The sequence below is a fragment of the Ictidomys tridecemlineatus genome, chromosome 7, assembly GCF_052094955.1.
Source record: "Ictidomys tridecemlineatus isolate mIctTri1 chromosome 7, mIctTri1.hap1, whole genome shotgun sequence".
NCBI lineage: Eukaryota > Metazoa > Chordata > Mammalia > Rodentia > Sciuridae > Ictidomys > Ictidomys tridecemlineatus.
Window position 1 is genome coordinate 2492676 of NC_135483.1, and position 13894 is coordinate 2506569.

Here is a 13894-nt window from a genome sequence, read left to right on the forward strand (position 1 = left end):
CTGCCCCAGAGGGACAAAACAGGGTGGTGGACCTTCCCCTGCAGGAAACACAGACCCGTATCTAGAGCAGGGGACATTCAACAGCCAACCCCACAGGGCACCTCCCAGGAGTCTAGTGGTGACAGAGAAAGGGACAAAGTCAAAGGACATTTGGGGTTGGTGCTCATCACCCCAGGCCACCTCATAAGCTAGTACTGAAGAACTCAAACTGGACAAGTCCCTGCTGGTGGGCTTGGTGCCCCGGGAGGCCCGCCTCGGCCAGCCTCCAGGCACGGGCTCCGTCCCCAGGTGAGCCTCCAGCCCTGCCTCACCTCTCGGGGCTGTCACTGAGTGACGTTGCCTGGCTCCTGCCTGGCGTCACATTGGCCTAAGTGGGTCGTAACCTTGACCCCTGTGAGGCTGTGGAGCCCCTGACCACAGAGGAGCCCCACAGCCTCGGCCTCGGGACAGTGCCCTCCCCCCATCCCTGGCCCCTTGCTCGGAGCCCTGTCCTAGTGCCTCTTTCCTAGTAAAGTCTCCTCGCGTCTGGCCACACGTGGGATCCCTGGCCACCCGCAGGGCTGCAGGTGCTCGGTCGAGGCCTGTGGTGAGCGAGACCCAGGGGAGGGAAGGCTGAGCCGGCAGCCCAGACCCAGGAGCCAGGACGGACGAGGAGCTGAGCTCTGGGGGCCTGGGGGCGGAAGGGGCCTGGTGGCCCCCTCACCACACAGCACTACCAGGTCCCCACCACCATCGTCATTATCAGCACCTGTGCCTGGAGAGTGCCGCACCGAGGGACCCCAGGCAGAAAGGCCTGCCCCAGGCCCCTGGCTTGGGGGACCTGGGACACTCTTCCCACTCTGCTTGTGACGTTCTGTGCAGACAGAGCAGGCCTCCTGTGCAGCCCAGGGTGCCTGGCCAACCTGCCTCCCTCCTCTGAAGGCCACCTTGCCTTCAGGACAAGGCTGTGTGGCACAGGGACGCTGGGCACTGTGGCCTGTTAGGACCCTTACAGAATGGTGGCAAGATGGGGCTCTCCCAGCCGGTGGGGACAGTGAGCTGGTCCCAGGTGAGGGCTCTGGGCCGGGAGGCCCTGGGCCACCTCGGATTCCTCCCTGGCAAGGGGACCCCGGGAACCTCAGCTCTGCGTGTTCAGGGTGGGGTGGGAGCAGCCGTGCCCCACGAGGACACAGCACGTGGGCACAGAGCGGTGTCTGGGCCTCCACACCCACCCCTCCCTTCTGAGGAAATCACTCTAAAAACACCGAGGCTGCCGCAGGCTGCGTGGGCGGCGCTCCTTCATCTACATTTAGGTCTGGCTCTGCTCCAGGCCCGGGAGGGCTGTCTAGGAGAGTTCAGAGAGGCCTCACCAGGAGCAGCGGCCCCTCTCGCAGCCCAGCCCTGCAGGCCAGGCGGGGGCTGGGAGCCCGGGAGGCCAGCCTCCAGGCTCAGCCTGCAGTATGGTGGCTCCGTTGATCTGACACAGTTTGGATGAGGGGATGGATGCCTTGGCAGAGTCCCCGTCCCAAGAGACCGGCCCCTCTGGGGCAAGGATGGCCCCACTCCTCTGAGAGGGAAGAGCTGGAGTTGGTGGGCTCTCCCCGGTCAGCTCACGGGCGGCCTCATCTGCCTGGTTCCTGTGGCAAAGGCGGTGGAAACCCCTCCCCTGGGGGTGGGGGACCGATCCCCCAGGGACCTGCCCAAGCAGGCCAGGCTCTTAGCTCTGGCCCAGGCATCTGCTGAACACCCGCTGTCCACCCCGCAGAGGCAAAGCCCATGACCACCCTGGATGGCCAGGACCCTGGGGTTCGGGCTGGGGGAGGGCAGGGGAAGCACTGGGAGCCTGAGCTGCCCAGGCCCTGGGGCTGGTCCTCGTGGGGCACAAGGAGGGCAGCTCCCGTGCAAGGGCACACCATGGGAGTAGACAGGGTAGAGGTTGGAGGACTGGGACCTTGAATGGCCCTGGTCACTTCCAGGGCCAGTTGCCTGCCGTGCCCGCTGCAGCCCGTGCCCCTCCTGCTTCCAAAGCCTCAGGGTCCTTGGAGTCTCCTGCCAGAGCCGGGGACCCAGCTTCCCATGGCCGCCCTAAGGACAGGCAGATCTGAACTCCCTGGCGCAGACGTGAGCCGGGTTGGCAGCTGGAGGCACCGAGCAGGTGGCAGTCCTGGTGAGCCTGCCCCGAGGAGACGCGGGGGTCCCCCGGCTGGGGAGCCGGTTCTGAGGTGAGATTTAATAGGAGGACTGGGAAGAATAAATTCTGTTATACAATTTTATTTCACAGCCTCCCCTGAGCTGAATAGCAATTGCCGACGCAGGGCTTGGGTTATAAATAGAAGAGGTTCAGGGCTGGGAGGCCTGGGGACTGCCTGCCACCCCCTCACTTGCCAGGTGGGTGACGCCAACTTTTCTTTGTCACCAGGGCTGCTGCAGAATGGGGTTTGAGGAGATCAGGGTACAAGTGCCAGGCCTTAAGACCAGTTGCTGCAAAGCCAGAAAGCCCACCACTGCAGAATGCCCCCCAGACATTTGGAGTTCCCAGGATGCCAGGCAACATGAGGGAGCAGAGAGGAAGAGGAGGAGGACAAGGAAGGGTGGACAGAGGGCGGGGACAGGGAGGGGTGAGAGCTGCCCTGGCCACTGGGGGTGCTTGTAGAGGAAGCCCCGGATGTGCCCAGCCAGGGGCTCATGCAGGTCTGGGGGCAGCTGCTGAGCCAGGAGGGGCTGGGGGGCTGCCAACCTTCCTAGGCAGCCAGGACAAGCCCCACCTGCGCCAGAACTAGAATGTCAGGGCCGAGGCAGAGCAGGGGCTGTGGGCCAGGAGGACCTCAGGAGCAGAGACAGTGGGGCCCCAAGCGCAAGAGGGGAAGGTTAGGAGGACCTCCTTACCCCACCCAGGGGCCCAGGAGGGCTCCGAGCAGCGGGGACTGGTGCTGTGGAAGCCCTTGGCAGGCAAGGTGGGGCGCTGGGGAGGGGTGGGGGGGCTGGGTTCCCAGGCAAGACAGGCCCTTGCACTGCCCTAGAGTGAGGGACACCTCTGAGAAGGCGGTTCTGGGACCTGTCTGAACCTGCCCAGGTGGCCCTGGACACTCCCCTGAAGACCTGGAGTCTGCAGACCCTGGACATTCAGTCCCTGCAGGGCAGGACTGGCAGGTGAGACTCCACCTGCCCCTGGAGACCTCCTCATGCCCCGAGTCCTTCTGTAGTAGAGCACTGCTCAGCTGAGGGGGGACCTGACGGCAGTTCAGAAATGGCCTTGAACTCAGCTGTCAGGGTGACAACATCAGAAGTGACCGTGTTTGTCGGCAAACACTCTTCATGACGCTGTGCCCCGCCAGGGCTGGGCACGTGCCATGCCAGAGTGGTGCATCGGGAGCCCAGTCTTCCTGGTCATGAACTTGGGCGTGTCGAGGCCTTGGATTCCAGGAACCTCCCTCAGTGACAATGACTCCGCTGCTCCCACAGACCCCATGGTGCCTCCTGGCCATAGCACACCCCCTAGAGATCCTGTCCGGGATGATCTCTGCCGGCTCTGGCTCTGGCTCCTCCAGGGAGGCCATGCTTCTGGACCCCCATGCTCCTCCCAGCCCAGCCCCAGCCCAGCAGGGCTCCTGCAGACCCCGTCAAGGCCCCTCGGGAGGGTGGCCCAGGGAGCCCAGCACTCCCGCCCTTCCTACCCTGGAAAGGCGATTTCCCATCAAATGATGTGCCCTCAGGTGACACAGCCGCCTGTCACTCCTCCTCTCCTGGCAGGAAGTGGGATCCATGGCAGGAGGGAAATCAAGATGTGGTGCCACCGAGCTCAGGTGAGAATCTCCCCTTGATTCCCAGGAGCTTGGCAAGTCCCCCAGGGGCTGACAGGACAAGGAGCCTCAGAGGCCCCGATCCTGATCCTGGAGGGCTGGGTGGGACGGGAGACAAGGCAGGTCCCTCTGGTCTGCCCACCCTGTGCTCCTGCGGAGGACACCGGGATGGCACTGGCAAGAAGAGGGACAAAGAAGGTGGGTCTGAGGGCACTCAGAGGCCAGCAAGGACAAGGGTGGGCAGAGCCAGGGGGCGGGGCTCCAGGGAAACAGGCTTGCGGGGAGGGAGGGGGTCCTGAGGCTGCTTTAGGCCAGTGCCAGGAGGCTGCTCCGCCCTCCGCTGGCAGCCCCAGCCAGGGCTCTCTTCTCTCCAGGCCACTCTCTAGCCACCCCCCATCCCCCACCCACCCTCTCTCTTCCTCCCCTCCCTCTCCCTTTCTCCCTCCCTCCTCTCCCCTTGCTCTTACTTCTTCCCTCCCGCCCCTTCTCTCTCCCCTCCCTCTCCCTCTCCTCCCCTCCCCTCCCTCTATCCCTCCCCTTCCCTCTCTCCCTCCCCCTCCCTCTCTCCCTCTCTCCCTCCCTCCTCTCCCTTGCTCTCACTTCCTCCCTCCCTCCCCTTCTTTCTCCCTCCCTCTCCCTCTTCCTCCCCCTCCCTCTCTCCCTCCCTCTCCCCCCCCCTCCCTCTCCCTTCCCCTCTCTCCCCCTCCCTCTCCCCTCTCCTCCCTCCCTCCTCTCCCCTTGCTCTCACTTCCTCCCTCCCTCCCCTTCTCTCTCCCTCTTGCTTTCCCTTCTCCCCTCCCTCCGTATCCCTCTTTCCCTTCAGGTCAGTGGCCAGACTCCTCCTGGAATAGTGGGGGGCAATAGCTCTCTTATTAAAGGCTCACCAGCAGTCCCCACTTGGGTCTCCTGCTGAGAAAGGGCTTCAGTCCTGCCCTGTCTAGGAACCTGGGAAGAACAGCCACTGTCCAGCACACCTGTCCTCTGCAGCATGCAGATTCCATGATGGTGTCCTCAGGCTGCCTACCCCCGGGCCCGGGGTGAGCACAGGACCGTTATCTCCTAACCAGGTCATGTGAGATGGCGGAGGGGAAGGACTTCCTGTGAACCCCTGGCCAGCCTGGCTCGAGTTGTCCAAGGGGGGGATGGTGCTAGAGGCCTGGCCTGGACAAAGGGGCCTTAGAAGGGCCAGTTCCTCCCTGAGCCCGGAGGAGGTAAGCCGCAGCAGAGCCCCTTTCTCCTGGCCCCGGGAGGGCAGCCGCCCTGCAGACACGTCCACTGTAGGCTCCCCAGCCTACAGAGCCCCACCAGGCCCTGCCTGCTGAGTCCCAGTGGGTGACGGCTTGGTGTCTGATGCAGTCTGCCTCCTGGGCGCAAGCTGGGCCCCCTCCAACCTCCTGGGTGTGACCGCACAGCCAGGTCCCCATGAACATGGGGCTGCCACGGCCTGGCTCCTGCTCACCTCCCTCTCTCTCTGCCTTTCCATCTCCGCTGCCCATGGTGACACTGGGGGCGCCACCTGACCCTGCCCACCCAGCTCTCAGCACGCCCTCCCTCCAGCCGCCCTGCTCAGGGCACACCACACACATCTCCCCTGGGCAGCCCAGGTCTGGCACCCTCTGCCTGAGCCATGTGCCCTGCCCCAGCACCCTGCTCCTGCCACCACCAGCTCCCCCTCCTCTTCAGTAACTCCCTAACTCCCACATTTACAGACCAGCTATTCCAGAACGTTCCAGAGCACCCCAGGCTGGCGGCCGCTCCCTGGGCGTGCCTGCAGCCCCCACTCTCCCCCTCAGCACTCTCGCCTGATGCAGGGCCCCCATCGGCTCCCACAGCTGCCACTCCTCCCGCATCACAGCCATCCAGGGGACAGCTGGCCACCCCGCCCCACTTGCATTGGAGAAACTGAGCCACAGGGACTTGGTCACTGGCCCTAGGTTTGGCAGGTTCACAGGTGGAGTGGGCAGTCTGGCCAAGTGCTCTCTCTCCAGTGACATCACTCTGAGCAGGACCCGTAGTGTCCCCGTCTCCCTCCTCTCCAGTGGGGGGGACCCGGGGGGACCCTCCCTCTTTCCACCTGACACCTGTCCAGAGCTGACTCAGTGTGGGAGCCCCGTGGTGCATCTGCATCCACATGAGGGTCAGGAAGAACCTTCCAGACCAGGATGGAGCCAGATTCCCCCGGGAGGCTACTGGAGCTCCCCACTCCTGGCCCCCCGGAATCCTGAAACCCAGACTTGGCTCCTAGAGCAGGCTCACATCAGAGGGGCCTTCGAGCTCCGAGGCGACTCCTGAAGCTGAGAGGAGACCTCGGCCCGTGGGGAAGCCCCAGAGACCCCCGAGGCCTGCGGACGTACCCCGCCCCTCCGCACAGGCCCCAGCGCTCCGCCTGGCCAGCCTAGGGAGCACACGCTCTCCCAACACGTGGCCTGGCCACAGACCACTCCACGGCTGGAGGACTTGCGCAGCTGAGGTGGGGTGCCGGCCAACCCACCCCACAGCAGATCTGCTCACTGGAGGGTGGGAGTCACCCCTGGGAAAGCCAGGGAAAATGGGGTACTCCCTGGCCCAGAGGCAGGAGACAAATCCATGTGACCAGCCCCACAGGGCGGGGTTGGTGGTGGAAGCAGCAGGATGGCCACCTGTGGCCAGCGGGGAGGGCCGGTGTGGCCCAGCTTAAAAGGCCTGTCCCTGCCCAAGCCACCAGCAAAGCTAGGACCCCACAGCTACTGTCAGGATCCTGGCCCTGTGCAGGCCGTGGCCACATATGCAGGGGGTGGCCTGAGATGTGCCACGGCTTCCCCGAGGCCTCCAGGTTACTGTCCAGGTCTCCAGGGCGTCGCGTGGGGAGCAGCCCACGGCCCTAGAATGACCTGTACATGGCTGTCCGTGGACTTGGATTTTTCAGAGGCCCCCAGACCTGTCTTCCCTGGGTGCTGAGTGCTGAGTGGGGCATCCAGGATCATCCGAGACCAGCCATCACCCACAACCGTCCCCTCGGAGAGCAGGAAGGATGGCAGGACTCTGAGACTTCTCACCCAAACCAGGACTTGACCAGTAATTAAGCTGGGACCAGAGGCACAGAAGAGACTCCTGCTGACCCTCCAGCTACGACAGAGGAGTTAATGTGAAATCTAGCTACTCCCGGCCGGCGCCACGGGGAAGAGCCTTTTACACAAATATCTGTCACGTTTGCCGCACACACGTGTGACTCAAGGCATGCTACTGTGAATGTGGGGGGCATGTTCTGCTCCGTGTTGTCCCCAGCGGCCAACACCTTCCCTAAATGGATTTAGGAGGCCAGTTGGCACCTACCTTGCCTGCCCCACCCCAGGGAGGGGCCGGGGCTGGGGGAGCACAATGGGATGCTGCCAGCAAGCCCACATCCCCCCAATGTCAATTATTTCTCACAACTTCGGAAGAGCGGAGAAGTCCCGGGTCACGTGGCATCGTCACCCACAAGCCATTTCTTTTGCAGCTAGCAGGGCTCCTGCAGAAACGTGCGTGAGTCCTGTGGAGGGTAGAGCCATCTGGGTGAGAGACACTGGGGGACAGCCGGAGCCAGCAAAGCAGCTCTGCCTGCACCCACCGCACGGCTGGGCGGGCTCATGCGGGATGTCCCGCAGGCTGGTCCCCGCCCCGTTGGTTAAGGCACTTTGTTTCACAATCCCTCTGACAGGCCCCAATCTCCTCATCTCCCTGTTGGAACACGTCGCATCGTCGCATTGTGTCTTGTTAGGATCCTGCCTTTCCTTCCCTGCACGAGGTCTCTGCACGGACTCTTAGCGCACATTAGTTTTTAATGGCTGTAATATTCTTTCGAGTGGATAAACCACAGGTTACTTAAACATTCCCCATGTTCAGGCACTTGGGTTTCTTCTAATTATTTTGCTACAAATATATATTTTTGTGTTTTGCATTACTTCCTCGGGACAGCAGCCAAGCAATTAACTTGCCCGTCTTGGGGGGGGCTTTCTAGAAGTGTGGTCACGTGGCCGGCTGCCTGCTCCCGGAAGTCCCTGCCTGCCCCAACACAGCCCCCCAGGCTCAGCCACCAAACACGCAGCTTCCAGCCCAAAAGCACACTGTGGACATCGGCACATTTCAGTGTCTGTCCCCATGTTAATAAGAGGAGAATTTTGTCGTTATGTGCATTTCCGTTATTACCAGGGAGGGAACACGTTCCTCCACAGTCTCTTCCTGGCTGCATGTGGATCGCGCAGCTGTGGGCTTTGGTCAGTGTCTAGTTGAAGGCCGGGCGTTACTGAGGACCTTTGTGAACTCGTTCCGCACCAACGATGCCCGCCCTTAGCGTGTTCTCCCCACACGATAGCGGCTCTCCTGGGCACACAAAAATATATATTTGTAGAAAAATAATTAGAAGAAACCTCTTCTCATCTGCCATATGCAAAAGTTTCCAGTCTCCTGTGACCAGCTGCCATTTCATCTATTCTTCTGGTTTTAAATGCACCCCCACCCCATGTCTTGCTCTTTGGTTCTCTTTGGCTCTGGATTCCCTGCTTCTGATGGGTGTTTTACCATCATCCGGGCGCTGTCAATCCAGGGTCACGTGAGCACCTGCCAGGAGCAGCGCCCATGGCCGGCTTCAGCTCATGGTGCAAGAGGGGGTTGGAGGGGCACCTCCCGCCTGCAGACATGGGGGTTGGAGAGCAGCGTTCCTGGGTGGGGCCCGGGGCCGGGAAGTCCCCACGCGGTCCCTCCTGGAGGGCTTTCTTCTCCCACGTCCCTGTATTGGTTCTCAATCAGGGACCGCCCCCCCCCCAGACGTTTGGCCATCTCTGGTTGTCACAACAGGAGCAAGGCAGGGGCACCCAGTGGGTGCAGGGTGGGGATGCCACTTGAGATCCTACAGGGCACAGAACACAGCACAGCCCCTGCCCCAGGACACAGAATCGCCCAGCTCCTAAGGTCACTGTCTGGAGGTTAAGACGTCCTGCTTTAGGCTAGATGGCATCTTCCCGGGAGAGGCCACTATGGCTATGCTGGACAAGGGCCCAGTGTCGGCCCGTCAGTCCTGCCGTGCGGTTCCGCCCTCCCTCCTTGATGGCACTGGGCAGCAGCACACACACAGTCACCTGCCAGCTTCCCTTGCAGCTAGATGCTGCTGTGCCCGGCTCTGAGCTGTGAGCAGTGACAGGGGCAGCTTCAGGGGCAGGATCAGCAGTCTGTTGCCACTCCTGCCTCCTTCTCCTGGGCCCTAGGATGTGATATTGGAGCTGCAGCCCCCATTTTGCGCCATGATGTGGCTTTGGAACTGCAGGCTCCGTGGCTCAGTGCACCCACAGGACTGAAGCAGCCTGGCCCCTGGGAGCTCCGAGGAGCACAGCCCACTCCGGCCCTGGATTGCCCACCCCAGGCCCGTGGGAAGGGAAGACAGGGCCTCTCTGGGCCACGGCTGTTCTGAGTCTCTGTGACTTGCCACTGAGCTTCAACGTTGTGAATGTGGATTGGAAACCTTTGAGGAGGTTTCTGATAAATTCCAACAGGAAGCTGAGAGGATTAAGCAGAATAAAATGTGCAGATTTCCTAAGTGATCACGGAGCACCCGGCAGGACTGATAGCCAACTCGCTGAGCTGCGGCGAGCCCTGCCACATGGCAGGCACCGGGCCTCACAGCTCACCCAGTTCCTAATCCCCAAGGGACCCCCAGCAGAGCTGTCCCTGATCCCTGTTAGGAAAGAGGCAGCTGAAGCACAGAGACCGTCCACCACTTGCCACCGTCACCGCTCGCGGGCAGGGAAGAGCTGGCCCCTGCATTGTGTCCTCACCTCAACAGACTGAAGCCCTAGACTGGGGAGGCACTTGGGGTCCAGCTACCAGAGATCAAGCTCCCTTTGCCTGGTGGTCTTGCTAATGGCTGCTGCAGCTCCAGCTACTGTATCTGCAATCCAGCAGACATTTGAGTACAGGTAAGGTCTTTGTGGTGGCATGTGGGTTGCCACAAGGAATTGAGGCACAAAAAGGCCAAGAGATCTGTCCAGCTTTGCATGTTGAATGACTGGCCAAGTGGGACCCTGACCCCAGTGGCTCTGATATCAGTCTGTATGCTTAGCCTCCAAGCAGAGCTGCCTCCCAGTGGACGCCACTGAACCCAGGTGGAAAGCAGAGGGACACCAGCTCCGGTCGTGACCGGGTGAGTGGCAGGAGGACCGGCCTGCCTCCCACGGACTGCTCAGACCCACACCAGTCTCCATCATAGGGGGGACACGAGGCTCAGGAGGTCCAGACGGGCCTCAAGTGTGGAGGTCAGGAAGAGGCAGGCGAGACTAAAGCCAGACGCTGCCCTCCTGCCCTCCCTCTGCTCCATGCTGCGCACCCACTGAACCCCAAACGGCACAGACTTCTCCTTGGCCCAGCGTCTCCCTTCTGGGCTTTGGCTGACCAGGCCCAGGAAGCCTGGGTCCTCACTGGCCTGCAGCCCCCTGCCTGGCTATCCCCCTCCTCCCTGTCCCACTGCACCTCTGTGCCCACCCCCAGGAGCCCCTGTCTCGGCTGCAAACAGTGGGAAGTTGAACCCTTTGCTCGTGTCCAGAAAGAGAGGAGAGGGGCACCCTCTGTCCTGGGGTGGTCAGGGAGGGCTCCCTGGAGGAGGTGACTTCGATGCTCCTACCTGCAGGGGAGAGGGAGGTAGGCCTGAGGCCAGAGGCTCCACACCCTGCTCGACCCGGCCACCCTGGAGCAACCAGCTTCCTGGGCCCAAGGAAGGGGCTGCGGCCAGGGTAGGTGGCCCATCACTCGAACTGCTGCCAGTTCATTTGGGTCGTTAGCACCTAAAGAGGGTGTAAAAGTGACTTACGAGCTGAAATCAGGTGCTCGGGCATAAACACGCCAGGCCCATGATTGATTTGACTGGGTAAATAGCTTTTATAATTGGTATGTTTTTTATTAAATTTTAAAGGCTGCATATTTATGTGGGAAAGAATCGAGGGCATGTTGAGACGGGCGTGCTGGAGCCTTAGGGCCTGCTGGCCTCCCTGCTGGCCGAGGCCCAGGACTGTAAAGTGGGCTTCTGCTGGTTGGGCCCCCAGGACCCCGAGGACCCGGGGGAGGAGGGGCTTGATTGCTTAATTCTGTTTGGTGGCTTGGGTCGGTTCCCAGACAGGGAGGTGACTCTCAGTTGGCTTCCAGCGTCGGTTCCAGAGGTCTAGAGAGAAGCGGGGCAGCGGGAAGAAGGGGGCAGCGCCTGCTTCCCGCTGACAGAGCCCCACCCACCTCCTCCCCCTGAGACTGCCCGGCCCAGGACCCACAGCTCAAGGCCACAAGGTGGAGGTGGAGGCTAAGTGCTGGGTCCCCTGGAATGGCAGGACCCCTCTTAAACTCAGGAGGCACCTCAGCGGGCATCATTAGGAGCCACCTGCCCAGAGCAAGTGAGCGCAGAGAGTCCCTGGGGTGCAGAATGCCCTGACCCATGTGCAAGGAACTCACTGTCCCCAGAGAAGGGAGGAGTGCTCGAACCTGAGTCTCAGTGTGTAGAGGGGCTCCTTAACCAGACCCCTACCACCACAGCCCCCAGCTTCCAGGCTGGAGCAGATCAAGCTGATTAGTGCGCAACCAGGAGCAGGGCTCAGTGTGTGACCAGGAGTAGGGCTCAGCCAAGGCTCAGTGTGCAACCAGGAATAGGGCTCAGTGTGTGACCAGGATCAAGGTTCCACCAAGCCTGAGTGTGCAACCAGGAGTAGGGCTCAGTGTGTGACCAGGATCAAGGCTCTGCCAAGGCTCAGTGTGCAACCAGGAGCAGGGCTCAGTGTGTGACCAGGATTGGGGCTCTGCCAAGGCTCAGTGTGCAACCAGGAGCAGGGCTCAGTGTGTGACCAGGATTGGGGCTCCGCCAAGCCTCAGTGTGCAACCAGGAGCAGGGCTCAGTGTGTGACCAGGATTGGGGCTCCGCCAAGCCTCAGTGTGCAACCAGGAGCAGGGCTCAGTGTGTGACCAGGATTGGGGCTCCGCCAAGCCTCAGTGTGCAACCAGGAGCAGGGCTCAGTGTGTGACCAGGATTGGGGCTCCGCCAAGCCTCAGTGTGCAACCAGGAGCAGGGCTCAGTGTGTGACCAGGATTGGGGCTCCGCCAAGCCTCAGTGTGCAACCAGGAGTAGGGCTCAGTGTGTGACCAGGATCGGGGCTCCATCTATACCCCTATAGAGCTCACTTCCTTATGCTTACCCCTTTGCCTCTGTTGGGGCCTTTGAGAGATGGGGGCCTACGGGAGGTGGGCTTCTCAGTTTTCCAGTGTGAATTAGGTCTGAGAACTGAGACACCAGCAAGATGCTGGCCAACTGTCCCCCGTGCAGCAGGGCTGAGCCCAGGTACCCCTCGTTGACGCTCGGGCCGGCGTGTGTGGACAGCTATGGCCTCTCGCACTTGCTCCAATCCCGGCTTCTCGTCTAAGCCTCAGCAAACTTCCTAAGCAGGGCTGAGCCTCTGTCCATCCCAGGAGCCTCTGCGGCCAGAGGCAAGCCTGCGGGCTGGGAAGCCCCCACCTCCTGCCCGGGCTCTAGAGTGGGGAGGGCAGCAAGAGGGACTCATCCGCCAGGAGCCCCCCTGCCAGACGGGGGAGGGCCCGAGGCTCCCTGCCTGACGGGCCCTTCCTCCCCTCCTCTCGTGCCAGAGGCCAGGAGGGCAAGGCCCTGACTCCACGGTGTCGAAGTTGTACCCGACTCAGCTCAGGAGCTCACATTGTGTCTGTTTGTCAGTTTGTACTGGGGATTGAACCCCAGGGCTTACCCACTGAGCCACATCCTCAGTCCTTTTATTTTTTATTTTGAGACAGGGTCTCACTAAGTTGCTGAGCCTGGCTTTGAACTCAGCCCTCCTGCCTCAGCCTCCTGAGCAGCTGGGATTGCAGGTGTGCACCACCAAGGCTGGCTTAGAGTCTCCTTCCTAAGTCTGTTTTCCGGGGTCCAGCAGAGGGCAGAGGCCTGGCAGGTGTTCTGTGAGTCTCCCTCTGCCAGCCCTGAAGTTCCCCAGGGGTACAGCTGCCCAGCCAGGGGCTCGGGGACTGGGGAACTAGGCTGTGGTCCATCTGGTCTGGAGGGACCCCAGCAGACACCTACCTGGGCCCACCATGCTGGGCATAGCCACCCACCTCACACTGGGCCACCTGCCCTGGCCACTGTGTGGCTCTTTCCCTACCTCACTGTGGCTGGGGTTCAGCGAGCTTCCAAGACTCCCTTCCAAGTGGTCTTTGGACAAATAGTACTGGGCAGAGGGCAGCGTCTTCTGCATAGGTCACCGGTCAGCTTGTATCTGACCCCAGCTCTTTGTCCTCCACACGAGGCCAGCAGGAAGGCAGTTGTCCGCACATGGGGTGGCTTCATCTCTGCCAGGTGGGCATCGTGGCTGAGGTTCCTGGGAGCTTCCGGGAGGACGGGGACAACCTGTCCTCACAGTCAGTAAAAGAGGCCTGCACTCAGGGAAGGGGCCCGGGATGGAGCCAGGCCTCTGCCAGGGCCTCAGGACTCACTGAAGAGCGGGGATCGCACCCTGGGCTTCAGGGGTGGGGCTGTGCAGGTCGCAGGGGCACATAATACCTAGGGAAGGGTCTCCAAGGTCGGGCCGCCTGGCCGGGACTGGACCCTGAAGCAGTGTGGGTCTGAAGGTCAAAGCTTCCGGAGAGATGCTCTAGGAATCCACAGAGGGGGCAAGCCTGGCGGGGAGCCGGGTGCTGGGGAAGGGCTCAGTGGTGACTTGTGAACCAGACAGAGAGACAGAGCCTCGTCGGCCAGCAACAGAATGACCAAGAGGTTCGCTCGGCCCATGTCCCCCAGACAACCCGGCATTGAAGAGTCAGCTTGCAAAACCCCGGATGTGGACCACGGGCTCTGTGGGGCCAGCAGTGTGGCCACTGACTGCTGCAGGGCTGGGGCGATCCACCCTGGCCTTCCTGCCGCCCCGCCACAGGTGGACTTCCAGAGCGATGGTCCCTGGGCTCCTCTGCTGGGAAGAAGCCCTGACACACAGAAGAGGGCGACTATCAGGACGCAGCAAGGACCCCTCCGAGGTGGGCTACCTGCTGGCTCTGGGGAGGAGCAGGGGGCCGCCTGGGTTCTCTGGCTGCACCTCTCTCTGCACTGCCCCCGACAACCCTCCCCAGCCAGCCCT

General features: G+C 61.9%; 1 protein-coding gene and 1 long non-coding RNA gene across 9 annotated transcripts in view; both read left to right on the plus strand.

Moving 5' to 3' along the window:
• Positions 1–3003: 3003 nt before the first annotated feature.
• Positions 3004–7924, plus strand: LOC120892684 (uncharacterized). The gene is made up of 3 exons (XR_013423730.1): positions 3004–3782; positions 4847–6249; positions 6685–7924. It is a non-coding gene; the product is annotated as an uncharacterized LOC120892684 (long non-coding RNA).
• Positions 7925–9347: 1423 nt separating this feature from the next.
• Positions 9348–13894, plus strand: part of LOC144365380 (uncharacterized) — a 12236-nt gene continuing 7689 nt past the window's right edge. For 5 of the 8 annotated variants that reach the window (XR_013423731.1, XR_013423736.1, XR_013423737.1 and 2 more), the window contains exons 1-3: positions 9348–9706; positions 9850–9930; positions 13694–13793. The gene's annotated coding sequence lies outside the window, so the exon portion shown is untranslated. The other 3 variants (XR_013423732.1, XR_013423733.1, XR_013423735.1) reach the window with 3 other exon arrangements.